Genomic DNA, 27,993 nt, shown 5'->3' with positions numbered 1-27,993 from the left:
TCATATTGTCAAAAATTTGTTCTTTCTGCCTCTGAATAAATTGTAATTTGATATTTAGAGGGTGCTTTTTGATTATAATTTTTAATCTGTTTAAAAAAAAGGCTTTCAGCAATAAAATACCCATTTGTTGAAACAAATTTGATTTGTTTTCGTCAGTTACCCATTGGCAACTACTTCCACGCTCACATTGTGTGATTAAATGTGTTAATGTGTTAATGTGTTAATCGCTAGTAAATAAAGTAAATTCTTAAGAAAAAGTTTTGAAAGTAAATTCACGCTTCATCGGTCTACACTACTTTCTCCAAAAATATCGAAAGCGAAGAACTTATAACAGAAGGGACGTGTTTCACAGTGTCGAAGAAGAATAAGTGTTCATAGCTCTTGAGGTATGCTTTTAAGAGCCCCTGTCTCCTTGAATTTCTTCTTGTTTTGGTCCATACTTACCACCTCAGGTTGACCCTGTACATATATTGTCTTTGGGCATATCATGTAGTACAGAGCCTATAAGGCGACGGACTCACGGTTTTTTTTTTAGTTCAATAGTGTCAAAGTAAAGGCTATGACTTTCTGGATCGGATGCGCGAGTACCTGTTAGTCGGAGTTCATCTGCGTCGCGAGGAAATACCATACGGATCAGACAGTCAAGAGCAGAACGTACGATCCAGATAAACAAGTAACACTTCAGGTTAATTAAAATATTACAGCTTACAATACCTTATTATACCGTGGTCGGAACCGAACGTCTCGTCCCAGTGTGGACAGGACACCTTCAAAGGGGCTTCCAGCTTTTTCGAAGGTCTGATGCACGGCCTGGCAACTGGCTGGAGTGAAACTCTGTTCCCGAGTGATGCCGCGTAGGGCCGTTACGCCACATGTCTTGAAAACTCGAGCGTAATTTGCGATTTTGGGTCAGTGTCGTCCGCAATTGCTGTAACCCCACGGCGTAAAACTGGTACACACATTCCTCAACACCAGTATCCAAATACTATTTTATTCAGCAAATTCCTCTTTCCTACTAAAATTATTGGTATCATCAGCAATTTATATAGCCTTTCATAGCGTCGCCTTGTGGCTGCCGTTACCTTTGACCTGTCAAATCAAATCCGATGGCCTCTTGGTTACAGAGCCTTTCGCAGAACAACTGTTATGTCAGCTTCTCTCCTTTTTCAGTTGTATTTTTCTACTCGTTTTTCGACGTCCTTTTAGTAATACTCACTTACACGTCCGCACAGTTAGACAGTATCCTGTAAATAATTGGCCTTTCCAATGGTTTTTCTAGCATCCTTGGCCGACGTCATGTATTGCTCTATCTTCTGGATCGGTTTGCAGATTAGAGCGATATTCCGTATCATCAAGATGTGGTCACTTACATCTTAAATGAAGCGCTCTCTTTATCTCAGTGGGTGAACATCCATTCTTCAGAATCGCGTTTGTGTTATATTCCAGTCTGGCATCGAGCCATTCCAGTTCACAGATGTTCCTCGCTCTACCCGCAAACATCTTGCTCTCGCTTTTGTCGTGGGTGATGGTCTTAACCCTAGCGTAGGTAACGGGCGTAGTGTAGATTTTCGGAATAACGTGTGGCCCAGGCTATCGTCTTCTTTCTTGAAGTCTAGCACACCAAGGAAATGTAATGTGTCATCTGCCGCCGCCTCCTCCTCCTCCTCCTCCTCCTCCTCCTCCTGCATAGTGGACTGAATCTTTCTAAGTAAGTAATTTTTATGTGGCAAACTATTAGATGGTGTGTGGGACTCTGAACAGAAGTTGATGTGGATTGCTAAAAAGCGCGTTGAGAAGTCAGGGAACAAACTGTCATTCAACTTGACACAACATCTGCTGGTAAAGAAGAGGGATTGAGAGGGGTTGATTTGGGTAGGAGACCAAACTGCGAAGTCATCGGTCTTGGGAAGGAAATCGGCCGTGCCCTTTCAAAGGAACCGTCCCAGAGGTTGCCTGGAGCGATTTAGGGAAATCACAGAAAACCTAAATCAGGATGGCCAGACACGGGATTGAACCGTCGTCCTCTCGAATGCACGTCCAATGTGCTAACCGCTACGCCACCTCGCTCGGTGGTAAAGAAGAATGCCGCAGGATCAATATGTGTTTAGCACTGAATAAAAAAAAAGAGACATGAAAATTTTCCCATTTGATCAGTTTTAACAACTTTATTCCGCTGTATCTCCAATTACATTACATCACGTTAACACTTGTTCCATAGACCGTGAATACGACATTTCTTAATGATGTGGAATGTGTCAGTTTAGCATAAGGTTTCTTCACACAATATTAATTTCTTTTTCACATACGGGTTTCACTCTCGAGAAGAAGTTAGATGAAGTATCTTCCACTTGATGAAATAAATATCAGTCGTTCAGTAGAAAACTCTGATAGTTACTGGGATATGAGATACCTACATTCAACGATTGAAAAGTTATGCTAATTACATGGAAAGTAACAGTAACCCTTGTATAACAGTAATATGCTGTAAACAGGATTCTGTATATACAGATGCTAGCATATATTTCTTTGAAGAATATCATTGTACTCAAGTACAGATTACGCTACAAAAAGCATATAGACGGCAGCTATCTACTGTAAGTGAGGAGAGGCAGCAGATATTTTTAAATTCTGCAGTTTTCTTTGTGATTTATTTGAGTAATGTAGCTGGTACAGTTGTAGCTGTATTTTATTATTAATAAAGAGTACAGAGCATAGAGTAGGTCCACCAGGTGTAGAAGTATGAAACCTGAATTTTGTTGCAATAATGATCGGTCTGTTGTTTGGAACTGGTAAACAATATATTATTCAAAACAATTTCCATTGCTATTTATACGAGATGCATTCAAGTTCTAAGGCCTTCAATTTTTTTTCTCTGGACTGGAAAGAGATAGAAACATGCGCATTGTTTCAAAGTGAGGCCGTGTTCATTGACAATACGTCCCAGAGATGGCAGCACCGTACGGCAGATGGAATTTTACCGCCAGCGGCGAGAATGAGAACTGTTTTAAATACTTAAAATGGCGACGTTTTCCTTACTTGAACAGCGTGCAATCATTCGTTTTCTGAATTTGCATGGTGTGAAACCAATTGAAATTCATCGACCGTTGAAGGAGACATGTGGTGGTGGAGTTATGGATGTGTCGAAAGTGTGTGGGTGCGACAGTTTAATGAAGGCAGAACATCGTGTGACAACAAACCGAAACTACCTCGGGCTCGCACAAGCCGGTCTGACGACATGATCGAGAAAGTGGAGAAATTTGTTTTGGGGGCTCGCCGAATGACTGTTGAACAGATCGCCTCCAGAGTTGGCATTTCTGTGGGTTCTGTGCCCACAATCCTGCATGACGACCTGAAAATGCGAAAAGTGTCATCCGGGTGGGTGCCACGAATGCTGACGGACGACCACACGGCTGCCCGTGTGGCATGTTGCCAAGCAATGTTGACGCGCAACGACAGCACGAATGGGACTTTCTTTTCGTCGGTTCTGACAATGGATGAGACGTGGATGCCACTTTTCAATCCAGAAACAGCGGCAGTCAGCTCAATGGAAGCACACAGATTCACCGCCACCAAAAAAATTTCGGGTAACCGCCAGTGCTGAAAAAATGATGGTGTCCATGTTCTGGGACAGCGAGGGCGTAATCCTTATCCATTGCGTTCCAAAGGGCACTACGGTAACAGGTGCATCCTACGAAAATGTTTTGAAGAACAAATTCCTTCCTGAACTGCTACAAAAACGTCCGGGAAGGGCTGCGCGTGTGCTGCTTCACCAAGACAACGCACCCGCACATCGAGCTAACGTCACACAACAGTTTCTATGTTCGTGATAACAACTTAGAAGTGATTCCTCATGCTCCCTACTCACCTGACCTGGCTCCTAGTGACTTTTGGCTTTTTCCAACAATGAAAGACTCTTCGTGGCCGCACATTCACCAGCCGTGCTGCTATTGCCTCAGGGATTTTCCAGTGGTCAAAACAGACTCCTAAAGAAGTCTTCGCCGCTGCCATGGAATCATGGCGTCAGCGTTGTGAAAAATGTGTACGTCTGCAGGGCGAGTACGTCGAGAACTAACGCCAGTTTCATCGATTTCGGGTGAGTAGTTAATTAGAAAAAAAAAATCGGAGGCCTTAGAACTTGAATGCACCTCGTACATTTCTCCTAACTCTCCACCAGGCTATGAATGCAACGACAAAAAAAAAAAAAAAAAAGGAAAGAGAACTTGTGGATGGGTGCCAGCAGGAGGTGCCCTCGGCGAGAACTTAACAAATGATTTATTTGTTTACACTACAGGGCCCCGTTCCCCTCAGTCTGCATCACAGGGCCCACAACGCTGAGGAAGCACCCCAGCGGTCTGTGCAACACCACGCTGTGTCGTGCCGGCCTCGTACGTCAGGATGGCTGCGCCAGCAGTCGACTCAGCGGCCACCGCCCTCGTTGATTCCACGCTACTCCGCCGGGAGCTGTAGGCTGGCCCCGCTGCTGCTTCTTCCTCACTGGCATAGCCGATAACACGGCGGCACTGAACGCCCACTATCCGGCATCCGAATATGTGGCCTTCGCCTCAGGAAGTCACCAGTGTGCGTCGGGAGCTGAGACACTCGCGATAGCGAGCCGAGGAGTCCCTGACTGGCTGTGGACCTTGCGTCGGCCTCAGAGGGTCTGGGATGCTGTCGCTCCAACTATTGCTGTGTGTAGCCTGGCGGTGTGACACGCCCCGTCGTCCAGGAGAGCTGCCACACTTGAATGAATCTCCTTAGAAATCGGCACCTATTTATGCACGGATGTGCACCTCTGTTTTGACAAGTGCATTGCTTTGCGTCACGTATGCATAACACTTAGGTTGGCCAACGGCCCTCTTCTGCCTGTGACTTGCGCCATGGAAACTGCTGTGTGCGCCCTCTCCAGCAGCTCTACACCCCTTTGGCCTCTGTTTGTCTTCGCAACTGCTGGTATGCGTAACTTACTGCAATCTGGCCCGCACCTGGCTGTAACTTGTGCTCCGAATATCGCACAGAACTAACTTTCCCTATCCTAAATGGTGGTGCCACTACAAAACAGTTCTTCTTTCCAAGCGAACCAGTCAGAGAGACAGACAGACAGAGAGAGACATAGTCTAGAGAATAAGCTGCATGCCCTAGTATTTCCCAACTGAAAGCCTAGATCGTTTCCCTAACGCATTTTCCTGTGTCTGGTGGGGCATTGTGATGGAGCAATATGACTTTGTGTTGCCTTTTTCCAATTGCGATCGTTTTACAATTAATGCTCAATTTCAATCGATCGTCTGCTGTTCGTAGCAGCTCATAATAGATGACACCCTTCTGATCCCACCAAACACAGAACATTGTCTTCTTTCGAAACAGATTTGGTGTTACGAATTCCTCTCCTGTGCCAACCTCTTCATCTCAGAGTAGCACTTGCAACCTACGTCCTCAATTATTTGCTGGATTTATTCCAATCTCTGTTTCCTCTACAGTTTTCGCCTTCTACAGCTCCCTGTAGGACCAAGAAAGTAATTCCCTCACGTCTTAACAGATGTCCTATCATCCTTTCCCTCATCCTTATCAGTGTTTTCCACATATTCCTTGGCTCTCCCATTTTGTGTAGAACTGAGTTTCAACATTCGTCTGTAGGACCACATCTCCAATGCTTCAATTGTCTTCTGTTCCGGTTTTCCCACAGCCCATGTTTCACTACCATACAATGCTGTACTCCAGACTTACATTCTCAGAAATTTCTTCCTCAAATTAAGGCTAGTATTTGATATTAGTAGACTTCTCTTGGCCAGGAATTCTCTTTTTGCCATTGCTAGTCTGCTTTTGATGTCTTTCTTGTTCCGTTCATCATTAGTTATTTTACTGCCTAGGTAGCAGAATTCCGTAACTTCATCTACCTCGTGACTATCAATCCAGATGTCAAGTTTCTCGCTGCTCTCATTTCTACTACTTCTCATTATCTTCGTCTTTCTTCGGTTTACTCTCAATCTATACTCTGTGCTCATTAGACTGTTCATTTTCTTCTTATTGTATGACTGAGGACAACTCCGTAAGTTGAAATGACATGTTTAATGTCTCAATATTAGCATAGAATCAGACGCTTTTACACAGTGTACCATGTGACAACGTTAAAACAATTGTCAGGATAATGCATCTCATCAACATCAAAAGTGAAATGATCCTAAACACAACAATATAAATATTAACTCTCAGAAGGTTAAATTATCCTAAACATGACAATATTAAAATTTCATTAGAAGTTTCCTTACAAAATTGTTCCTACACTTAGGTTATGATGTTGGCCAATACTAAGAAAATCGTCTGATTCCGGCCCAAAGTTCGGTACTGTTTTAAGGATGACAATCAAGTCTACGGTGAATGGTTAGTTATGTGACAAATTGAGCAAACGATTACCCAAAGTCGTTCGAGTTTACAGTGGATGCAAAATTGTGAACCAAGAAGTTTATGCCTCTGCAAGCGGTATTTATCCTAAGCTGCGATGACCTATCGTCGGCTAGGCCGCTCTCTACTCTGAAATTCCTATAAAACTGATTAAAACCTTTGCTGACTTTTTTCAGCATAAACTCTCCGTATGTTTCTCAGTATATGAGAAAACATGTACTCATCCCTAGTCATAAAATATGGCTATATACACGCGCATGGCAGGGGCAGCGTGCATATTATAATGCTCTCTCAGTTCTTGCAAGAACAATTAACTAATCGACTGGTTCGTTTCTCCACAGTTCGAGCTAGGCGATGCTACAGCTAATTTATAGCTGGAGATCAGCCGCTGTGAAGGCAGTGTTCACACAAATTACTCATCTGCGTCGTACAGAGCGCTATGCGCTCCATTCTGCAATTGACACCAATTCAGAGAAGAGTCCCCACAATAGTTCCATCTTGTCTTTCTCATAGCCGAACTGTCTCCCCACCTGCTTCTTTCGTTCCTCACGTCATAGCTTTTTTTTCGAGCGTTCCTCTTATTTTCTGGAAACTCTCTCTACCAATCGCAAGGGCCCTACCATTAAACTGGTTCTAAACTTCGGCTCTTTACTCCTTCCTAGTGCGTTTCCGTCAATCGGACGTTTTTTGCCTGCGCCAGACGTCAAAATGCGTACATTGTCTTTCACGTGTGTACCACTCGCTGGACATGTGATCGAAAATGCGTCACAGGTCTCGTTAGTATCCATTTGCAATTCAGAAATGCAGTTTTTAAAAGCTTTCTTTCCTGTCCTGCCTCAGATGGCCAATTAACTCGCTACCCCCTTCTGAGTCAGCTGGTCAGTCGTTCGCCTGGTTTGGGACGCAGTGAGTTCCGTTGCATCTCCCGTGGGCTGGCCTTGCCTCTGATCTCGCCCCTCTGAATTCCAAACTAAAAGGCCTCTCACTGCTCAGTGCACCTTCTGCTCATAGACATACATTATACAGGGTGTTACAAAAAGGTACGTCCAAACTTTCAGGAAACATTCCTCACACACAAAGAAAGAATATATGTTATGTGGACATGTTAGAGCTCATTTTATTACTTCTCTTCAAATCACATTAATCATGGAATGGAAACACACAGCAACAGAACGTATCAGCGTGACTTCAAACACTTTGTTACAGGAAATGTTCAAAATTTCCTCCGTTAGCGAGGATACATGCATCCACCCTCCGTCCCATCGAATCCCTGATGCGCTGATGCAGCCCTGGAGAATGGCGTATTGTATCACAGCCGTCCACAATACGAGCACGAAGAGTCTCTACATTTGGTACCGGGGTTGCGTAGACAAGAGCTTTCAAATGCACCCATAAATGAAAGTCAAGAGGGTTGAGGTCAGGAGAGCGCGGAGGCCATGGAATTGGTCCGCCTCTACCAATCCATCGGTCGCCGAATCTGTTGTTGAGATGCGTATGAACACTTCGACTGAAATGTGCAGGAGCTCCATCGTGCATGAACCACATGTTGTGTCGCACTTGTAAACGCACGTGTTCTAGCAGCACAGGTAGAGTATCCCGTATGAAATCATGATAACGTGCTCCTTGAGCGTAGGTGGAAGAACATGGGGCCCAATCAAGACATCACCAACAATGCCTGCCCAAAGTTCACAGAAAATCTGTGTTGATGACGTGATTGCACAACTGCGTGCGGATTCTCGTCAGCCCACACATATTGATTGTGAAAATTTACAGGATGAACCATTCGGAGAAGTGTACCCGTGGAGGGCAATCAGCTGCTGATAGTGCCTGCACACGCTGTACATGGTACGGAAACATCTGGTTCTCCCGTAGCACTCTCCATACAGTGACGTGGTCAACGTTACCTTGTACAGCAGCAACTTCTCTGACGCTGACATTAGAGTTATCGTCAACTGCACGAAGAACTGCCTCGTCCATTGCAGGTGTCCTCGTCGTTCTAGGTCTTCCCCAGTCGCGAGTCATAGACTGAAATGTTTCGTGCTGCCTAAGACGCCGATCAATTGCTTCGAACGTCTTCCTGTCGGGACACCTTCGTTCTGGAAATCTGTCTCGATACAAACGTACCGCGCCACGGCTATTGCCCCGTGCTAATCCACAAATCAAATGGGCATCTGCCTACTCCGCATTTGTAAACATTCCACTGACTGCAAAGCCACGTTCGTGATGAACACTAACCTGTTGATGTTACGTACTGATGTGCTTGATGCTAGTACTGTAGAGCAATAAGTCGCATGTCAACACAAGCACCGAAGCCAACATTACCTTCCTTCAATTGGACCAACTGGCGGTGAATCGAGGAAGTACAGTACATACTGACGAAACTAAAATGAGCTCTAACATGGAAACTAAGCGTTTCGGGACACATCCTGAAAATTTGGCCGTACCTTTTTGTAACACCCTGTATAGGAACGGTGTGTCAATTACTGTCGAGTGAGTGTCATCCCTTTTTGCATACTCATAGGAAAATTTGCTCATAACCGCCGAATTAAGTTAGGTGTCATATTCACCTTCCCGTTGCGATGTATAAAGCTATCATGTAAGATGCGAATCGGACCTTCATTTATTCTGCTACCTTACAGTGCATCCTCAAATTTCTTTTCCATTCTTCTATATATTATTCTTGTAAGCAATTTGTATGCATGAGCTGTTAAGCTGATTGTGCGATAATTCTTGCATTTGCCAACTGTTGCCGTCATCGGAATTGTGTGGATGATGCCTTTCCGAAAGTCAGATGTTATGTCGCCAGACTAATACATTCCAGCCGGCCGTAGTGGCCAAGCGGCTCTAGGCGCTTCAGTCTGGAACCGCGCGACTGCTACGGTCGCAGGTTCGAATCCAGCCTAGGTCATGGATGCGTGTGATGTGGTTAGGTTAGTTAGGTTTAAGTAGCTCTAAGTTCTAGGGGACTGATGACCTCAGAAGTCCCATAGTACTCAGAGCCATTTGAACTATTTTTAATACATTCTACACACCATTGTGAATAGTTGTTTTGTTGCCACCTCCGCCAATGATTTTAGACGTTCTGATGGAATGTTATCTATCACTTCTGCCTTATTTGATCTTAAGTCCTCCAAAGCTCTTTTAAATTCTGGTTCTAATACTGATCCCCTATCTCTTCGAAATTGACTCCTGTTTCTTCTTGTATCCCGTCAGAAAAATCTTCCCCGTCATGGAGGCTTTCAGTGTATTCTTTCCACCTACCCGCTCTCTCCTCTGCATTTAGCAGTGGAATTCCCATTGCACTCTTAATGTTACCACCGTTGCTTATAATGTCACCGAAGGTTGTTTTGACTTTCCTTTATGCTGAGTCTGTCCTTCCTGCAATCGTTTCTTTTTCGATGTCTTCAAATTTTTCCTGCAGCCATTTCGTCTTAGCTTCCCTGCACTTCCTATTTATTTCGTTCCTCAGCGACTTGTATTTCTGTATTCCTGAGTTTTCCGGAACATTTTCGTACTTCTCCTTTCATCGATCAATTGAAGTATTTCTTCTGTTACCCATGGCTTCTTCGCAGGTACCTTCCTTGTACCTATCTTTTCCTTCCCAGCTTCTGTGATGGACCTTTTTAGAGATGTCCATTCGTCTTGAACTGTACTGCCTACTGAGCTATTCCTTATTGCTGTATCTATAGCCTTAGAGAACTTCAACCGTATCTCTTCATTCCTTAATACTTCAAATTATACACAAAAACAATGCTGTCCGCAAATCGTAGTTCGCAGGCGCGAAACTCGACATGTTTACAGGTTTGATACAGATACCAATGTATGGAACTCTGGTTACCGTGTTGACACTTGTCGTCAGCCGTTACAGACAGCAGATGGCACTGCGGACGCCGTCTCACGGGCCCTACACTGACGGATAGCACCTTATATAGGGAAATTCCGGTTTCATACTTCTGCATCTGATGTATGATATCTTTTGTTTTCTTGAAGTATACATTGACTCAATTCATATCAAATGGTTCAGAGCACTATGGGACTTAACGTCTGAGGTCATCAGTTCCGTAGAACGTAGAACTACTTAAATCTAACTAATATAAGTACATCACAAACATCCATGCCCGAAGGAGGATTCGAACCTGCGACCGTAGCGGTCGCGCGGTTTCAGGCTGAAGCGCCTAGAACCGCACGGCCACACCGTCCGGCCAATTCATATTCCTGAAGGTTGTGACACTATTGTCATATATCAGTAAGGGACGTTGTTTAATTTTTTCCCAATACGTTGCGTTTATTATATTGAGACTATTGGACATGTGAACTTGGAAGGAAGGTTTTTTATTTTTCGCGCTGGGAAGCTGCACTCCCAGAGCCGTCTCAGGATTCTGTCCTCGGCAAAAGCATTCAGTGGACCACATTAAGAGAGGTGAACCTCCGCAGGGCGATGGGCGGTTTCCGCGAGAATGAGGTTGCGACCTGCTTCGTGCTTTTGTGGGCAGAGCCAGAAGTGACTGGCCAGGTCTAGCTAGGAGCAAGGGGCGTCGCACTGACAGTGTTACCATCCACTGAGTACGACATATATGATTTTTCTGCATGAACGTGAAAGATTGAGACGCTGCCGCACTGCCTGGCTGGCTTGACGGTTGATTTTGCTCGAAAATTTTGCTCAACAAATAGGTGTGAGTCGCCCTGCCATCATGCTTGACACGAGGAAGTCGACCTATCGACGAGACACGGCTACAGCCCAGTAACAACTTCGCGTTTCTTATGGTGGGTCATGTATGCCAAGGGTGGGAAGTTTCTGCTGTGTTAAATAATTGATACTCTCATCGTCTTTTACAATGTCGGTAGTGTTGAGTCATGATCTCCACGTAGAGTTTTCTCTCCCACTTTGCTGATCTTGAGCAAATGTCAGTTTTGGATCTGTAGTACCAATTTGCATATTTTGGGCAGTGTACCACTTCTGTGTTCTGGCACGCAGCTTGAGTTGACCATTGGTTATAATTTGTGATTTTGTCTCATTGACTTTAAATTGAAGAGCTGACAGATAAGAATTACTTAGTAACTTTTCTCAATGCAGTTTTCCATATAGTTTGGTACTTCTCCACTGCGTTAGCGTCAATATGTGTGATTTGACTTAGAGAAAGCTTTTGACAATGTTGACTGGAATACTCTCTTTCAAATTCTAAAGGTGGCAGGGGTAAGATACAGGGAGCGAAAGGCTATTTACAATTTGTACAGAAACCAGGTGGCAGTTATAAGAGTTGAGGGACATGAAAGGGAAGCAATGGTTGGGAAGGGAGTAAGACAGGGTTGTAGCCTCTCCCCAATGTTATTCAATCTATATATTGCGCAAGCAGTAAAGGAAACGAAAGAAAAATTCGGAGTAGGTATTAAAATCCATGGAGAAGAAATAAAAACTTTGAGGTTCGCCGGTGACATTGTAATTCTGTCAGAGACAGCAAAGGACTTGGAAGAGCAGTTGAATGGAATGGACAGTGTCTTGAAAGGAGGATATAAGATGAACATCAACAAAAGCAAAACGAGGATAATGGAATATAGTCGAATTAAGTCGGGTGATGTTGAGGGTATTAGATTAGGAAATGAGACACTTAAAGTAGTAAAGGAATTTTGCTATTTGGGGAGCAAAATAACTGATGATGGTGGAAGTAGAGAGGATATAAAATGTAGACTGGCAATGGCAAAGAAAGCGTTTCTGAAGAAGAGAAATTTGTTAACATCGAGTATAGATTTAAGTGTCAGGAAGTCATTTCTGAAAGTATTTGTATGGAGTGTAGCCTTGTATGGAAATGAAACATGGACGGTAAATAGTTTGGAGAAGAAGAGAATAGAAGCTTTCGAAATGTGGTGCTACAGAAGAATGCTGAAGATTAGATGGGTAGATCACATAACTAATGAGGAAGTATTGAATAGGATTGGGGAGAAGAGAAGTTTGTGGCACAACTTAACTAGAAGAAGGAATCGGTTGGTAGGACATGTTCTGAGGCATCAAGGGATCACCAATTTAGTATTGGAGGGCAGCGTGGAGCGTAAAAATCGTAGGGGGGGACCAAGAGATGAATACACTAAGCAGATTCAAAAGGATGTAGGTTGCAGTAGGTACTGGGAGATGAAGAAGCTTGCACAGGATAGAGTAGCATGGAGAGCTGCATCAAACCAGTCTCAGGACTGAAGACCACAACAACAACAACTTTCCTCCCTGTTAACTACTTGTATACTGCGTGCAATAATTAAAATAAATAAAATTCTGTTATACAGAAATTTAATTTAAATCACAAGATCCTCTTAATTACCCTACAACTCTTCGACTTTTGGCGAAACACTGACTGTAGATATTATCTGTTGCACACCTAAGCTAGGTGTTCTCAATGTGATGGTGTTGTCATTGTCCTCAATGGCTTAGCGATCATTGTCTTATTATTTAGTGAAGGAAATGAGGATTGCACTCACTGATCTTGCTTGATTACAAGTTTGCTGTCTTTTCTTACATGAGTGCGGCGCTAACGACCTTCCAGTGTTGAGAAGTAATTAGCTACAACAATTTATAGCTGCGACAGAATAACGGAGGGCAAGGGAAACGGTCCCTGTCAACAGCACAAAACTATCAAAGTTATTCTTTATGATGGCATCTCAGGAATATGAATCAGTGACTGAAAAGAAGACGACCACAAAAAATTCAACTTGTAAAACTAAACGGTACTGAACCTAAACGTTGCATAATTGTCGATATGTGATCTGGAGAATAGCAACATATGCGCAGAAGTGCCAATACGTTAAATACAGGCAATATTTTTCAGTGAATGGCTAGCTGAACTACCCCAACTATCAGCCGACCGGCGTGGCCGAGCGGTTGTAGGCGCTTCAATGTGAAATAGTGCGACCGGTACAGTCGCAGGTTCGAATCCTGCCTCGGGCATGGATGTGTGTGATGTCCTTAGGTTAGTTAGGATTAAGTAGCTCTAAGTTCTAGGGAACTGATGACCTTAGAAGTTAAGTCCCCTTTTAAATAATTTTTTTTTCCAGCGTAAATCGGTTTCGCGTTGACGCCTTACGACCTCTACCGCACTTCGCTGCCATACGACAATTACAGCCCACCCTGGACCTCTGTGGGTAGCTGCATTTTTACTTGTAACCACCCGATACTTTCACCCTCTCGCATTCTCCCACTTCGGTAAGAATTTGTATAAATTTTCTTGTAACTAAACACAGTATCTGAGCGGTAGTAAAAAATATTGCTGTTTTGAAGAGCGCACCGCAGTGCGTTGTGTGAAGCAGTCGCCCTCCATTTCTGGCGGTGGCGCCGCTGTGGCTTTCGCAGCTTTGGTGTTTCCCTCTGGTGGGAAAGTGGAAAGGTTGCCTGTTCACGTGCATTTAAATGGCGCTATCAGCTCGTCAGGGGCTCTCGGCTGAAGAGCGGCGGATTGTGCCGCTGACAGCCCTCCCCTGCCGATATGGGGCAGGGGAATGAAATCACAATGAAGAAAAAAAAAAGAAAAAACACTCAGCAGGGGGTCAGTCAGAGCGAGGCTAGGTCAGTCTCGCATCACCAGTTGCTGGTCTGTCTCTCGTTCGCATTTGTGCGGCAGTCAGTGTCTGTCTGTCGTCAGAGTGCGAGTATGTCTGTCATTTGGATCAAACTTTAAGTCAGTAACAGAACTCCGCTAGTGGTCGCCCGGTCAGGGCTGAGTTCCTGCATCTGAGTCTGCACCTTAGGCCGCCAGTCTGCTCGAGTTGCTCGGGCAACGGCCATTGGCGGTTGGATCGGTCGGTTTGTCGGTCGCGCACTGGGACACGAGATGACATGTCCGCCTTGAGCATCGGCATATGTGAGGTCCCCACGTGAGTCTAGTGGCTTCACAGTTGACACGAGAGCAACAGGAGTCAATCCACGACATCGGTCTGGCCGGTGCGAACTGCGACGCTGTGAGACGGGAAATCGGCGCGCCTTACTGCGTCCGTTGAAGCGGCTGGAAGCGGACGGTTCGGGAGAGCGTTGGGGGTGCTGCGCTAGATCTTCGCGAGAATTCGCAGTTTATTAGAATTTAAGTGATTGGAGATATGTTGTTTCATTTACTTGTTAAATTCTACTTGTTTTCTTGGTGAGGTCACCAGCCGCTTTGTTTTGGTGTCGTCCCACCATTCTTCTCCGTTTTCCCACCCGTGGGAAGGTGGTTATTTGTGAATTGGGTGGTCCGTTTTTCCCTTGTGGCGTTGGGGAGGGTTAGAGCAATCTGCGGTTCAGGTTGTTCAGTAATCCCCCTGTCAATTTGCCATACGGTAATAGCTGCCTCTATCATCCTTTTCGGATTCGTTGTTAACGAATCTATAGAATTAAGGTGTTAAGGTCGAATTCCTGAAATATGTTTTTATCTTGCCTATCATCTTGCGAGGCGGTATACATGTAATGTACAGCACATTGTACATTTTATGTAAGTCTGAATTTCATGGGTTTTATTTAAATAGTCATTTTTATAAAGTTGCCGCCATTCCACCGTACGAGTCCTTTTAAAAACAAATTGCACTTTCGGTGGCAAATAATTTCTTACTGTGAGTGTTTGTACCATTTCCATCCCTCTTACAGGGTGCTTCGTTAATGTGTTTGTGTGAGTTGTTAAAATTTTTAGTTTAAAGTAATTTGGTGTGTTGCAGATTTGCACCAGTGTAGTCTTTCAGAGGTTGTGTGCGGTCGTGACTACGGCCGTGTTGAAAGGGAGCGGCAAGCTTCTCAGCCCGAAGGATCGTACTGTCAGTATTGTTCTTTATAACTTGATATTTTGAGGGTGCTTTTCTGCTTATAAATTTTAAATCTGTTTTTGAAAAGGCTTTTATGAATGAAATTCCCATTTCTTACAGGTAATTTCATTTTCATCAGTTACTCCCTCACAACTACTTCAACGCTCACCTAGTGTGATTATATGTGTTAATGTTCTTGATGAATCGCTAGTAAATAAAGTAAATTCTTTAAGAAAAGATTTTGAAAGTAAATTCACTGTTCAGTATCGACAAAAATATGACACATGATAAAAATAACATATGCTGTTTAGCAAAGGTAGAACGTGAATTTCAGGGTAGCAGAGAACAAATAAAAATAAATCTTCGATGTCGTTTTTCTTTTTACTAGATAAAATACTACAGATGCACTCCGGGGCGAAAAAGGAATAGACTGTAGCATATTACAACAAAATTATCGTAGTTTGACCAAGTCTCGTTACTTGACGCTAATTTTCATACACAGCATATTTCAGCCCTTAAGTCTTCGTGAACTTGAATTAACGAAAAAAATAATTTAAATATTTAAATGCTTGAAGTTCTGCGCCTCAGTCAGCGAACATGTGGACCACAACTCTAGCTACATGTTGCACCTCCAGTGTGAGCTATGCAATATTCTGTTCGCTGGGTGCCGAGACAGTAGTTTCACAGTTAAAAAGTCTGCACCATTGATAGCTTTCTTTAAACATGAATCGCCAGAAGGCAGTTAAATAACACCTTATGGAGAAGGAAATGTAGACAATGTCAAGGATGAACGCAGTGTTATATTTACCAAATTATGAGAAAACTGCAACACTGCGTGCCTACAGCAGACGTCTCTTCATAAAGATATCTTCGTTATCCAAGGGGGGGGGGGGAGGGGCAGCCAACACCTTCTACCTTTTCATTTAGTACAGAGACAGAATATCTGTCATCCTAAAAATCTTACGCATAGTTTAACCATTTGGCACTGTTAGGGGGGTGAGCAGGAGACAACCTCAGCGGAAACTGATGTACTACTACTGTATTGTAGGCGAACCAGCCTACAGAATAATAACAATTTGAAGTACACCAAAGTAAACACTTTCCATGCAGCTGAGTGAATGTTCCAAGCTGTGTATACTTGCAGCACTAAGAACGTCACAAGAATTTCAACTCAGTTTTACTTCTTTTGTTTCTTAAAACCGCGCGAGAGGCTTACGGTATATTCGACTAAATGTTTCGGCATTAGTGCTGATAGAGAGGAAAAATTTCCAGTAATCTCTCTGGAATTTAATGCGCAGTTAATGAGCTTTTCTGCTTTCGTCAGAGGAGCTTTGTGTAAAAACTGCGTAAGCTCCTCTAAATCACAGCAGGGAGATGGAACCCGCTGAAATATTTAAATTGACAGAGAATCAAAATTTATGATCCTTGTTAACGTGAATAGTTTGCACACGGTTTGTAAAAAGTTGCACACATGTGACATTGACTCGAGAAAAACTTGTACTTCTTTTTCGACAGTTACAAGATTTTCCCACTGGAGCAACTTCGAGATTTATTTCAAACGTGTACATAACGCGTGATAGGACTGAGACAACGTACTAACTGTATACGACAGCGCATTACCCCATAAACGCTGGAGCCTGTAAAGGCCTTCTGAGTTTCGGGCAGTGTCGTGATTTGGAACATAAACCCAATTTCGCTCAATACTTCGAACCCTAAAGAGGATGTTGACGTATACTGTATGGTGTGTGCCAGCTCATCTAACAATATACACGCTCCCTGTCATCACACGGTACTTGCTCGCACCTGAATAAGGACACCGGACAAAGTGCCAGGCGTCATGCTGAACACCACCTATGGCTCTGATAATTGCCTTAATTCATGACTAAGAGACTACATTAATATCTTTAGGTACGTCATATCCAGTTCCCTCCTTAGTGGTTACTTCCCATGCAACTACTTCAATGAGGGGGTATTTAGTGATAGTTTCGCCCCCACTGCTCCAAATTCTGTCGGATTAAGATCGGGTGGTTTAACGTGGCTGGGCACAGTGCCGGAAAGTTCGTGGCAGAGTGCCAGAAAGTTCGTGGCAGAGTGCCAGAAAGTTCATGGCAGAGTGCCAGAAAGTTCATGGCAGAGTGCCGGAAAGTTCGTGGCAGAGTGCCAGAAAGTTCGTGGCAGAGTGCCAGAAAGTTCGTGGCAGAGTGCCAGAAAGTTCGTGGCAGAGTGCCACAAAGTTCGTGGCAGAGTGCCACAAAGTTCGTGGCGGAGTGCCACAAAGTTCGTGGCGGAGTGCCAAAAGTTCGTGGCAGAGTGCCAGAAAGTTCGTGGCAGAGTGCCAGAAAGTTCGTGGCAGAGTGCCAGAAAGTTCATGGCAGAGTGCCAGAAAGTTCGTGGCAGAGTGCCAAAAAGTTCGTGAAACGAGTAGCGTGTGCTTGCAACCCTGTGAGCACTGCTATTGTCATCTCGGAAGACGGAAATAATCGCAGCACACTCATCATGCGAGTGTTGAAGAAAGCCGACGTCTGGTCATCAAGAATGTTGAGGTAAACAACGTGAATCACGTTCAAGGTACCCTGAATAAGGGGGCGCAAATCGTGGTACAAAATGCACAGCCATTAATCGAAGAACGGCTTCCGGCTTCAACTACTCCCCCCACAAACTGCGGATTGAACTCCTCATTGGGCCATCGTCGCGCCCACCGGCTTACGTCAAAGTAAGAAATTCGCCACTCGCCGCACCACACTACACGCCCCTTCCCCCGGGCAGTCACTATGCAGTTTCTTTGTTGTTTGGTCCAATGAAGACATAAAACGTTGCCTCCCGCTGGGAGAAACGGCATTTTGTGAGGTACTCGACTCCAAATGTCCGTTGCCTGCAGTTAACATGGCAGGCTTCACCGGGAAACTGTCTGACCAAGAGCAGCGATTCTTGTTGAGATTATCGAGCGAGGTGGCACCGTGGTTAGCACACTGGATTCGCATTCTGGAGGACAACGGCTAATACCCAGTTCCGACCACCCAGATTTTAGGTTTCCCCGTCATTTCCCTAAATCGTTCCAGGCAAATTCCGGAATGGTTTTATTTAAAGGCACGGCTGGTTTCCTTCCTCATCCTTGACAGCATTCGAGCTTGTGCTCCGTCTGTAATGATTTCGATGTGTTACTGTAGAGTTTGATACCAGTTGTCACTGACAATGAGTGACACTCGTCTCCGCTCCTGGCTTTTAGAATCTGTATACGACCACTGTTCTTAGTCCATCCTCCACGGCTGCTAGTGTAAACCAGTCGATGTAGACAGGTTGGACAGACCACGTTGATACACTAACCACACTGCGCTGACTCTAAACAGCACCACTACAGCCAGGATATACGAGGTGCGGCTAGAAAAAAACCGGACTGATGCTGGAAAAAACATTTATTTACAATTATTTACAATTTCATGTTATCTCCTTCAATGTACTCTCCTTCTCGGTCTCTACACCGCTCCATACGAAGTTTCCAGTGTTCATAGCAATGCTGCAGATCATTTTCGGTAAGTCCATACATTACTTCCGTCGCTTTTTCTTTTACTGCTTCAACAGTCTCAAATCTAGTTCCTTTCAAAGCTGACTTGACTTTAGGGAAAAGAAAAAAGTCACAGGGGGCCAAATCAGGTGAGCAGGGTGGATGATCTAAGATGGGAATGTTGTGTTTTGCCAAAAACGTCTTCACTGACACCGCACTGTGAGCTGGGGCATTGTCTTGGTGAAGGATCCATGACTTTTTTCTCCACAAATCGTTCCGTTTTCTCTGTACTCGCTCACGTAGGGTAGCCAGGACGCTAATGTAGTAATGCTGATTCACTGTTTGTCCCTCTGGTACCCAATCAATGTGCACAATCCCTTTGATGTCAAAAAAAAAACAATCATTGCCTTGAATTTCGATTTTGACATTCGTGCTTTTTTTTGTCGTGGAGAACCAGGAGTTTTCCAATGCATCGATTGGCGTTTAGTTTCGGGATCGTAAGTAAGAAACCACGATTCATCGCAAGTAATAACATTTTGTAAGAAGGTGGGATCACTTCCAATGTTTTCCAGGATGTCAGAACAAATCATTCTTCAGCGTTCCTTCTGTTCAATCGTGAGACACTTTGGAACCATTTTTGAACACGCTTTGTTCATGTTGAAACTTTCATGAAGAATCTGCCTAACACTTTCCTTGTCAACTCCTGTTAACTAAGACACTGCTCTGATTGTTAAACGGCGATCTTGTCGAACAAGTTTACCGATTTTTTCAATGTTTGCATCAGTTTTTGCTGACAATGGTCTGCCAGTGCGAGTGTCATCACTGGTGTCTACGCGGCCATCTTTAAATCGTTTAAACCACTCAAACACTTGTGTTCGCGATAAACAATCATCGCCGTACACTTGTTGTAACATTACAAACGTTTCACTTGCAGATTTTCCTAGTTTGAAAAAAAATCTGATGTTAACACGCCGTTCTTTCTGTACACTCAACATTTTGCGACGCACAGACAAAACGTCAACTACTTAAAACAGACGCCACGGGCAGACTGAGTGCAGGAGGCAGATGAAACTCGAGCAGTAGGCGGAGCGAGAGTCACGTGACAGGCCACGCAACTTTCAGCCTTATTGCATTCGTTTTATTGTTTCACCAGTACTAGTCCGGTTTTTTTTCTAGCCACACCTCGTACGTCTGTGGCAGTGAGTCAGGGGCTGTGCCTGCTGCCACTCCTACGCTATTCAGAAAGTTGGAAAGGGCGCGCTATGCGCCTGTAACGTGGTTATTAATGCGCTGTCCGGCGAGCTAACAACCGCGCCCCTAAGCTCCCAGTAACCGCTCACTGGCGCATTCATAGGTTCCTGTTGTTCCAGTCACCCGAGCTGTCCTCTTCCACTCTTCATCTTTATTTGCATACAGCGTAAAAACAGTACTGTGAAGAACTACTGACATGTACCGATTCTTCTCTGGCCCAGGCTGAGCGTTCACAGTCACTGCACTGATGTCAATGTTAGGAGCAACCCGAATTTATTTTAAACTGATGAAAAGCTCCACTGCCGAGGCTCAGCAGGTGACAAGAGTCAAGTTAAGCTTACAAACTTTGTAGACCGTTCCATTGCTACTACAGCTGTCTGTTAGTGAACGGCTAGCCCGGTTCATAGTTCAGGGTTACTGGTGCAAAGTTTCTTTGGTAGGTTGCCTATTTAAAGGCTGTCAGGGGCAACAAAACTTTCATTTCTAACATTCTGTAGAGTTACTTATCGAATTTAAAAGTTTTAAGTACTGTCATAATCTACTCATAAACTGGTAAAATTTTATGTTTATGTTTGACACTCTAGGACACGTACTAGTTCTAGAAACTGTGTTTACGACATGAGGCAGCGTAAGTCATTGTGCAGCAGTATCCAGACTACATTCATCTCGTAACTGAGAATGGGAGCCTTAATTACTGCCGGCCGGTGTGGCCTTGCGGTTCTAGCGCTTCAGTTTGGAACCGCGTGACCGCTACGGTCGCAGGTTCGAATCCTGCCTCTGGCATGGATGTGTGTGATGTCCGTAGGTTAGTTAGGTTTAATTAGTTCTAAGTTCTAGGCGACTGATGACCTCAGCAGTTAAGTCGCATAGTGCTCAGAGCCATTTGAATCTTAATTACTTTCAACCTACTTTATACACTATTTCAAACTTCTATGAAACTTTTTCTCGCAGACACCCACACAGAAGAATGAAAGCGAAAATAATTCGCCGTTTACTACTGTCTCGCATTTTATGCAGTAAAACTTCCGCGTCATACATGACATATTAATTTATTAGTTCTTTACGAACACAGCGTATTTACCAGACAGTATCCATATGAAAGAAGGTTGTATACACGGAAAAATCCTGGAGATACTAGAAGGTATCAGATTATATAATGGTAAGACAGAGATTTAGGAACCAGGTTTTAAATCGTAAGACATTTCCAGGGGCAGATGTGGACTCTGACCACAATCTATTGGTTATGAACTGTAGATTAAAACTGAAGAAACTGCATAAAGGTGGGAATTTAAGGAGATGGGACCTGGATAAACTGAAAGAAAAAGAGATTGTGCAGAGTTTCAGGGAGAGCATAAGAGAACAATTGACAGGATTGGGGGAAAGAAATACAGTAGAAGAAGAATGGGTAGCTCTGAGGGATGAAGTAGCAAAATAACTGTTGATGGTCGAAGTACAGAGGATATAAAATGTAGACTGGCAATGACAAGGAAAGCGTTTCTCAAGAAGAGGAATTTGTTAACATCGAGTATAGATTTAAGTGTCAGGAAGTCGTTTCTGAAAGTATTTGTATGGACTGTAGCCATGTATGGAAGTGAAACATGGACGATAAATAGTTTGGACAAGAAGAGAATAGAAGCTTTCGAAATGTGGTGCTACAGAAGAATGCTGTAGATTAGATGGGTAGATCACATAACTAATGATGAAGTATTGAATAGAATTGGGGAGAAGAGGAGTTTGTGGCACAGCTTGACAAAAAGAAGGGACCGGTTAGTGGGACATGTTCTGAGGCATCAAGGGATCACTAATTTAGCATTGGAGGGCAACGTGAAGGGTAAAAATCGCAGAGGGAGACTAAGAGATCAATACACTAAGCAGATTCAGAAGGATGTAGGTTGCAGTAGGTACTGGGAGATGAAGAAGCCTGCACAGGATAGAGTAGCATGGAGAGCTGCATCAAACCAGTCTCAGGACTGAAGACCACAACAACAACAACATCCATAACTACCACTGTACGCACTTGTAAAATTATTGAGAGGTTCCATGCCCTCTTTTGCATGTCGCCTCTCATTTTCATCAATTTTGTTAATGTTCTATGTCATTGCACGGTGGTAACAGACCGAATAAGGTTTTTGTAACGAGAGTATTTGTACTGAGGGCTGAAAAATACTTTTACTTGATTCCTATGCATGTTGGGTTACTTCCCTGTGTGGCCTGTGTGAGGCAAGCATCGAAGGACGCGGCACACTGCATTTCCGACTTGGGGCTGCACTGCCCCGAATTCTGAGGGGTTCGTACAATAGGCTTAAGCACCGGGAGGAACGACTGACGTCGGTCGAGTTTCGCCTGTTGTATGCAGGGCCAAACGATCTTCGTTATGAGAATACTTGTGGACTGTGCCGACTGTCTGGCTCCGGATGGCCGGTGGTCTAGGTAGGTTGTTTTCGTAGCCGGTCAAACGGCAAGTTCAGTGCCCTCAGCTGAATAGCAGAGGCATGACTGGTCAACTTAAACTGAGGCTAGTTCACGTCATAATGCTCTGCACGAAATTGGAGGGAACGTTCGCTATTGGCACGAATGATGTTCTGAGGCAGTGTGGGGGATTCACAGTTTTCTAGGAGAGCAATGTTGACATCGCTCTTACGTTCCGCGGGCGCGGGGGTTCGGGATCTGATCTTCGTCGGAGTCGGACGGTCTTGTGACACAGTCGCACATTTTTTCGGACAGCCTTCGAGGTCAGGGGTTGAAAGAGAGTTCTGCACACCGGAAGTCGGCGCCTACATTATCAGAAAGCTGCCTACCGACGACCTGCTACAAATTTCAGGATTGGTGAAGTATTTTGCAGCTCCAGCATTGTAGGACTTATCTATCAGTTTTATAGTGAAGCCCTCAGCAGCACGTCCACCCTGCTTGTTTCTCTATGTGATCCCATGTGAGGTCTCACTACTAATCACGATGCTGCAATATAGTCGAGAGAGTAATATTTGGTTGGTTAGGACCTTGTAACGCCGGAAATGCATATCCTCCTATTTCCATCTATTGTGCTATTATTTTCTTTCCTTGCTTTGTTACCTCAAGATATGACATTTCTGTCTCTTTGTATATTGTAATTGTTTTACTATTTGTATATTTATGCATTTATGTCGATGTATAATTGGTTTGTTTCGTAAATATTATTTGTATTTTTACGCTGGGTCTTGCCTAGGGAAAACTGCTATCGAACGATTACATCGATAGGTCGTGTGAAGAATCAGTGTGTAGGATCTTTGGTAGTGTTAACTCTGTCGCGTGGAGCGCGGGCAGAGAGAGAGAGAGCGAGTGGAGCAGGTGTGTTGTGTGACGCTCCCGCGAGTTGCCGCGCTTTCGGGGTTTGGCAGCATGTAATTGCGCTCGACTTGCGATGATAGTTTCTGACATGGTGTCGCGGACGGGAAACATTAACTAGCGCACATCAAGAGCCCGTTTCGTCTGGTGACCGTGTCGAGAAGAAGGCGCGCCAACATCCAGCTTCTGCAACAGCGACGGCCGACAATGAGTGACTGTCGCCACCTCCTCGACCGACGGCTTCAAACCTTCAATCAACCGACAAGGAAGACTGGACGCACGTAAAGTTTTAGAACTGTATGGCAGACCTCAGCTTTTCAAACTGTTCCATTTTCATCACTATAATTATAGCAACTTAGCATGAACGTTTGTTGCTCATTGTCCCAATTGCATTACCAAGCAGAGTCCCTTCCTTTTCCGAAATGAACCCGAGTGTCGTTGAAATTCAAACGCCAGCATTAAAGTAATATAGCTAACTCGTTTTCACTGCTTTAATTTCAAAATTCTGTTATAAAGTATTTATAGCTGGCTACACTATTTAGATTACACAAGCACAAATTAAGAGTGCGAGTTTTGTTACCATATTTTAGCGTACCTGTGACTGCAGCTCAGCTTGGTACGTACTAAATTTTACTATTGTTAATTGTTCGGAATCATTTAATTCAAGTTCAAAGTTAAATCTCTTATTTCTAAATTGCGTAGATTCAAGTAGCTTTTGAAATGATTGTTGAGGTAGTCCAAGACTAACCGTATTTTACTGAATTTCGATGTGCTTCAGAAAGAAAGCTCACTATTAACTTCAGTCACTAAATTAACTTTCGATTTTCCGGTTTTATTAATTCTTTTGCTAAATTAAGTCAGGGTGTAGCGAAATTTATTATTTCTGACAAACTTTCAGTTTTCACACTACACGTGTCAACCTTCAGTTGCCACGCTTCTAGTGCTAATTATATGTGTAATAACCTTTCTTTTTCAGTTACTATAGTAATTGTCCTTAGGACTGGCGACCGTGATTTCCCCCAAATCTCAAATACCTAATTACCGCTAGTTGATTGTTAACGTAACGGCTGCACATTTACTTTCTTTATTAACTTTACCCCTTTTCAAAATTAATTTCCACCAGTTTCGTTAGCACATTTCCTTTCATTTAGATGTAACCCTTTCCTCCCTCTTTAACGACAGGTTAACTTCGGTGACGATTGCTTTTCCAAAACTCCCATTAGGTACACGCGGTTTCATTTTTCCCTGTCATTAAGGTCGGTAAGTGAGGGGGAGGTTACACGTGGCGACCTGTTGACAGGACAATCTTCGGATTTGAGGTTGTTCTGGACACGAATTTTGCATTGTGCAAATCTCGTAACAAAGTACTGGTTACATACAGGCCGTTACGTCAGCGAGAATAAGTAGTGGAAGTAATCCTAATTATATTTGAGATTTGTCATTTATATTGAAAATTATTAAAATGAGTGAAGGCAACAATTACCAAAATTTGGTAGACTTGGATACGGAACAATCGGTCGAACAGTGGGAAACGCGCACGGCGGTTCCCATTGTTCAGGGGCAGGCGGCTAGCATGAAAGACGCGACCGCCGAAACGCAACAAAGAGCAGAAATGGAATTCCAAACTTTAGAAAATGTTTCGGAATCGGAAGCGAAAATCAAATCTGTACCCCTTGATGATGAATACGGGGGAACATGTATAGAGGAACCAGCTACGGAAGTAAAACCGGTAGTCTCCGGGAATTTAACTGATTTATTGAATGTTTTGATTAATGAAATCAAGAGTCAATCGGCAGAAATTATAGCTCTGTCTGCCAAGCAAGAAGCTCAGTCTGCCAAGCAAGAAGCTTAGTCTGAAAAAATTGAACGAAAGCTAGACAATCAGAACAAAGCTATTAATGTTGTTAACAACAATGTTGGAGTTGTTAATACAAAAGTTGATAAAATCAAAGAAGATATTGTTGTAATTAATACCGAAATCGGTAATCTTAAACTGGAAATGATAGGCGTTCAGGCGGAAATTGCGAGCATAAATACTCGTTTTGATTCCGAAATTAGCAGAATCGAGAAAAGTGTAGGAGAAGCAGTTGCTCCGATCATCGAGAATAAGGTGACGGAACAAATTCAATTAGTGAAAAAAGAGGATCAACAGAAGGTGGAAACTTTAAAGGCTTTAGTGTCCGAAGTAGACACTAAAGTGAGAGAGCAGGCTAATACCTGCGAAGAGAAAAAGAGGGAAGTGGAAACGCTTGCGACAACCACTTGCCAAGTAATTACGAGAGTGTCGGAATTAGAAAAGAAACTTGACGAAAAACAGAGCTATGTGCCAATCTGTGCACATAGTTCGGAATTGTGGACGAAAGAGGAGCGGTTCGACCCCTTGAAAAAAGGCGGTATACACGCGACGGATTTCATTAAAAATTGTGAAAGAGTTTTACCCAGATCATGGACTAATGAGAGAAAAATTAATGCGGTTATTGATGTGCTGGCTGGTGATGCCAAGCGTTGGGGCTTAAACCTCAACATTACGAACCTGACTTTTGACGAGTTTAAAAATTTGTTTCTGGCTGAATACTGGTCAGAGCAAAAACAGCAAAGTGTCTGGCGCGAATTTGTCGTATCGAGGCCTTTCGATGCGAATTCGCGCGGTTCGATGAGGGAGTTTTGTGACGGCTGGATCCGCAAGTTGGAATATTTGCGTGATCGCCGCACGGAATCCGAAATAGTCTGGGAACTCTACAAGAAGCTTCCAGATGATACAAAACGCTACGTAGGAAGCAATTACAGGACAATCAATGATTTCCTGGAAAGAGTTGAGGACGAGGACAATTGGCGCAATAATCGCGACAGTGGTAGAGGCCGTGGTAACAACAACGGGTACCACCCCAACCATAACAACGATAACCATGGGAATAATGCATACCGCAGCAATAACAATAATGGTTCGGACCGTAATAACAATCGGTACAATGCAAATAATAACAGGAATGACAGAAACCAGTATCATACTAACGTGATACGGGCTTCGCAGAATAGTAATAACGCCAGAGGGTGTGATCAGCCGCCTCAGCAGCATCCGGGGAGCGTATCTGCTGGGACGAGACTGGGAAACCATTAGCCGCGCCGGTGAGGGGCCGACCGGGCGTGGAGAAATTTTGGCGGCCCAATAACAGGAGAAAACCCAGGTATCGTCATTATGAAAATTCCGTGTGGAATAATCAACGGCGGGAGAGTGTGCCAGTGTTAGGAGAAAGGAGTGCGCCCACAAGTAGTAGATCAGCTGTATACACGGCAGTAGAAAATACATTCGCTGTCAGTGAGAACAATTTAAGTAGTGTTCCGGAAATCGATCATGAAGTGGCAGCTGTAATACCCACAGCGGAACTGGAGATTGAGTTTAAGAATGATTCGCAATTGTTGAGAGAAGATCAGATGTCGGATAACACGTCCGTCATCGAGCGAGGGGATGCAGAGAGGGATGAGGTCTGGTTAAGGCAGTTCGGTCGCTTATACGACGAACTAAGAGATTATAGGGGTCTGTATGGGAGAAGTGTTTATGGGGAGCGCGTGCAGGACTTGCCGCGTCTCGTCCCGCAGGAAGATAGTGTTTGTGAAGTGATAGAAAGTTCTGGCCCTAACCGGCAGACTTTACCAGAAATAGTTGATGTTAATGGGGAGCACGAGCAAGATTCGTCGTCTTTCGTCCCGCAAGGGTTGGATGTTGAAGTAGTAACGGAAAGTTCTGGCCCTAACCGGCAGACCTTACCGAAAGTTGTAGTGGTAGAAGTAGCCGACCCATCCGACGCAAACCTCCAGTTTAAACATTGTGAAAGTATTAAGGAGAAAGATTACGAGAATTTTAGTGGCAGCCGGACACGATTGGTAGAAAAGCACGTAGATTACAGTGTGTATGAGGTTAGGGCTGACATTATACGGTCAGACGATAGCAGTGTGGGTTGCGCAGATCTAGCGGAAGTAATTGCAGAAACTACTGGACACATTCCTCCAGGTAGATTGGCAAATGAGATCAATCTGGCCAAAGATGAATCAACGAAGGTGACAATTAGTAAATTGATAGAAAAGCGACACTCAATAGTTGACGAGTTACAGGAAAAGGTTTCGGTATTGGAGGCGAAGCTACAGACTAAGCCTCAGGACAAACGTGTTGAAATTAAAACTGTAAGTGAACAGAGGCTGAAAAAGCCGCCAGATAAGCCGGATTTAGGATCAAAGCCGGATGGTTTTTTTTCTGGAATGACCTGGATATAGACGAGGATTTACTGTGGGAAAATAAAGAAACAGTCGAGGACAAGTGTAGACATATAGTAGTGTCTGTTAATATACATGACCTACAACTAAACGTGTTGATTGACACAGGTGCAGAATTGAGTGCTGTATCTGGGAAAATATTTGAGTTACTGAAAGACAGACCTGGCATCGTAGTTATGCCAGTAACAGGAGTGAAAATTATCGGTGCTACTGGGAAGGCCAGTAAACCGGTCATAAAACAGATTTTTGTCAACTTCGAAATATGTGGGGCACGATTTCAACAAGAGTTTGTCGTCGTGCCAGACTTGACTACGGAAGTAATTATCGGGTTAGATTGGCTATTAAAGTACCGTGCAGTGATTAATTGCGAAAGCAAAACTTCGACATGTACGCCACAAGATAAAACAATAGTAGTTAGTTTTGACGAGGCAGGAGACGGTGTGCATAGGCAATACCAGCCTATGCACATTGTTAACTGGCCGGATGCCATTGACGTAGGTATGAAT

This window comes from Schistocerca cancellata, chromosome 5, assembly GCF_023864275.1.
Source record: "Schistocerca cancellata isolate TAMUIC-IGC-003103 chromosome 5, iqSchCanc2.1, whole genome shotgun sequence".
Lineage (NCBI taxonomy): Eukaryota > Metazoa > Arthropoda > Insecta > Orthoptera > Acrididae > Schistocerca > Schistocerca cancellata.
Note: the sequence above shows the minus strand (reverse complement) of the source record.